This window comes from Sceloporus undulatus, chromosome 1 (genome assembly GCF_019175285.1).
Source record: "Sceloporus undulatus isolate JIND9_A2432 ecotype Alabama chromosome 1, SceUnd_v1.1, whole genome shotgun sequence".
Classification (NCBI taxonomy): domain Eukaryota; kingdom Metazoa; phylum Chordata; class Lepidosauria; order Squamata; family Phrynosomatidae; genus Sceloporus; species Sceloporus undulatus.
In genome coordinates, this window is record NC_056522.1 from 8,630,406 (window position 1) to 8,633,246 (window position 2,841).

Below are 2,841 nucleotides of genomic sequence, written 5' to 3' on the forward strand. Positions count from 1 at the left end.
GCATGACCTTGGCATCACCATGGGAGAGGTGCGGAGTTGGATCCCATGTATTCCTTCATAGCAGAAGGGAGTTGGACTGGATGGTCCTTGAGGGTAATTAGCGTAATTATTCGACTTGTCTTTTATTGTCATTCGAGAGATCTGTAAAAAATATTCTGCTGAAAGGGAGAGAAGAAATCACCTTTTGAAAGGGGGACTTGGGGAACAAATATTTTTTAAAGAAATGCTCATCAAGTTCTCAATGAACGAGAAGAAAAACATGGGTTGCTCAAATCACTAGCTGTGGCTTCCCTACAGTAGAAAAACAGGTGCCGGCAGGCTGCCCTTTTTGGGTGGTCTGTATCACTCTTTCATTGGAAATAAATTGGAGGGGTTTTTTTTTGGGGGGGGGGTTAAAAAATCAGTGACATTCTTATTGGAAGAATGTGCATTTTTTTGCATTTGCCATATTTAAAAGGAGACCAAGAAATGTGTTGACATGTCTTGTCTTTTACAGCAAAGACACCTCTCCAGTGGTATGCAGCCTCCCCAGCTTCTTCCAATTCTAATAAAGCTCAGGGAAAATAAAGATGTGAAGAATCTGTTTCATTTCATTGGTAAAATGCAAATGCTATTCAATATCCTCATCCAGTTTCCAGACTATTGCAGTGGGTGCTGAATTTCTTTATATGAATTTTGCTTTAAGGAAGGAGTGGGCAAGTCCTTGTTACTGTTGCTGTGTGCCTTCAAGCTATTTCCAACCTATGAGCATCTTAAGGTGAACTTATCACAGGGTTTTTTTGGCATTATTTGTTCAGAGGGGGTTTGCCACCATAGTCGTCTTCTGATAGGAAATAATATTCACTAGGGTTGTTTTTGTTATATTTATATCCCATTTTCCCCGAAATTGGGACACAAAATGGCTTACAAATTTTAAAAAACAAGACAATTAAAAACATAGAAAAGTGGGCATTAAAATGGAATTAAACTAGTATTGTACAGAGACATCACTCTATTCAGGGTTAAAGTTAGACATAATGGGATTTGACCTATTTGCTGCTGGTGCAACACGTTAAAGTATAAAATGTTTAACCTTTAAGGCAGATTCTTCAGAGGGATTTTGAGAAAAAAAGAACAGAGATATAAAAACTATCAGTTCTGTCTTAAACATTTTCTAAATCATATTTGGAAATTGGGAATGAATATGTTTATAACCTAGGCATATTAGGAGAACATGATCAACATGACTGACCAAGGCAGATATGCTGATAAAGCACCCAAATTTAGGCTAGCTGCCAGTCTTAAACACACTCAGACAGTAATGCTTTATAGCATAGAAGAGGAAAGAGTTCAGAAAAGGGAGAAATGGGGAGCACAGTATGCTCTTAAAACTCTTCTCTTGAAGCATGAACTCTGCTACAGAGACTTTGTTCCAATATTAAGGATTTCAATACTGCAAGGTTCTCAACAGCCAACTTGCCGCTTTGTAACATGCAGAATATCCATCTGTCTCACTTTCTGAGTTTTCTGCTGCTCCAGAGACTAGAATATGGATCAATTGATCCATTCCAACTAAACATTAGGAAGAATTCATTGACTGTAAGAATTCATTGACAGGGAATAGATTGACTCAGAGGGTGGTGAGCTCTCCTTCTCTGGAGGTCTTTAAAGGCAAGTTAGATGGCCATCTTTTGGGACTGCTTTAGTCATACATTCCTGCATGGCTGGGGTTGGAACAGATGATTCTTCCAACTCTATGACTGTATGATTCCATAACTTACCTCTTGCAGCAATACTGCCAAAACCCACAATTCCCAATGTGCTTCAAGCCTTTACAGCCAGAGAGAAAGGATATGACACAAAACCCCCCACTTCTCTTTCATTCCTCTTCATTCTTGACCCATTTGGTGAATCCTGTGCAAAACAATGCCATGCAATGAGTGTAACAGAAGACATAGGAGCCAAAGCACAAAGTGTGCATTATATTCAATGTATTGTCCATGGCGGGTTACACACTGCCAGTTGGGATGTCCGGAGGACGTCCCATTTTAAAAAAGGGGCGTCTCTTCTAGACGCCCCTGTCCCTAGTACGGACTCTGTCCGTATACTATGGCGCCGGCCCTTCTACATGGCCGGCACCATCTTGACGTATCGGACACTGAGCGTCCGAACGTCGCACGGCGCTAATGACGTCGCAAATGCACTCTTGGCGCCTTGCGACGTCATTAGGGCGCCGCTTAAAGAAGCTCCATTTTGGAGCTTCTTTTTTGCTCCGTAACGGAGCCGCGCGGTTTGGCTGCAGCGGCTCCCTTACGGAGCAAACAGCGGCGGCAGCAGACCGCCTCAAAGCGTCGGTCTATAACCCGCCCATGTGATGAGAAAGTCACGTGTTCTATTAAAAATGCATTGTTACTATGTGCCTTCAAGCTAGTGATTGGAGAAACCCATGTTTTTCTTCTCGGTCAGAGAAACTTTGAGGAGAATTTTTAAAAAAAATATTCTTCCCACAATTCTCCCTTTCAAATGGTGATTTCTTCTTCTCTCCTTTTCAGCAACTAGCGAAATATTTTTCACAGATTTCTCTCTGAATGACAATAAAAGACAAGGAGAATAATTACGCTAATTACTTTGCATTTCAAACTCAATTACCATCTCAAAAGGAAGTTTGGCAGAGGTTTAAAGAACATTCCTATGCTTAAAATACCCTGGAGGCACACACACAAAAGGGAAAAAAGCCCAGCCTCAACAAGAAATGCTAGAAGGGACCCTCAAGGACCATCCAGTCCAACCCCCTTCTGCTATGAAGGAATACATTGGATCCAACTCTGCACCTCTCCCATGGTGATGCCAAGGTATAATAAT